Raw genomic sequence first — 731 nt, 5'->3', positions numbered from 1 at the left:
AGCCCCCCTTGCCCGGACCAGACCGCTTTTGAAGTTACTCATCAGCCTGCTGCTGCTGCAGGCGCAGAAGGCGGCAACGGTGCAAATATTCGCAGGAAAAGCCAAGTTTAGTGTTGTTGCGGGCTTACAAACTCTGAGACCAGACCCTGACAGCATTTTGTCCCCATCCCCGCTGGGGACAGCAAGGCTCCTTTTTGACAAAACACGCTCTTACCGGAGCCCCTTCGAGGCGGGTTTTTACGGGCTCCAACAGCCCCGGTGACGCCCGGCACCCGCGCTGGGGGCTGCTCCTGCTCCCTCGGCCGCGGGGCGGGAGGGGGGCAGAGCAGCCGCCGCTCCCGGTGCCAAGGGGGCTCCCGCGGGCTGAGCCCCGCAGCACCCGACAGGGAAAGGGAGCCGGCCCCGAAACGCGGAGTGCGGAAGTACAAACGCACCTCCTTCCTTCTTTTTATTTTTTTTTTTTTCAATTGAGGGCATGTGTTGCCCGTGATTCAATCAGTTAAGCAAATGCAAGAGAGAAATGAGATAAATACCAGTTACACCAGCTTGTGGCTTTGGCCTGGGCAGGGTTAGCGGTGAGTGGGCCAGGAGCGGGGTTAAAAGGAGGGGAGGGGGGGATAGGAAGGAGAATGGCGTGGGGCAAAGCCGCCCCCGGTATGAGACCCACCCGCGGGAGCCCTCGGGAGTGGAAGGGCGTGGGGTAGCCGTCCCCCCGAGCAGCCCTCAGCCCG

The sequence above is a fragment of the Egretta garzetta genome, unplaced genomic scaffold (genome assembly GCF_000687185.1).
Source record: "Egretta garzetta isolate BGI_Z169 unplaced genomic scaffold, ASM68718v1 scaffold91, whole genome shotgun sequence".
In the NCBI taxonomy this organism is placed as follows: Eukaryota; Metazoa; Chordata; class Aves; order Pelecaniformes; family Ardeidae; genus Egretta; species Egretta garzetta.
Note: the sequence above shows the minus strand (reverse complement) of the source record.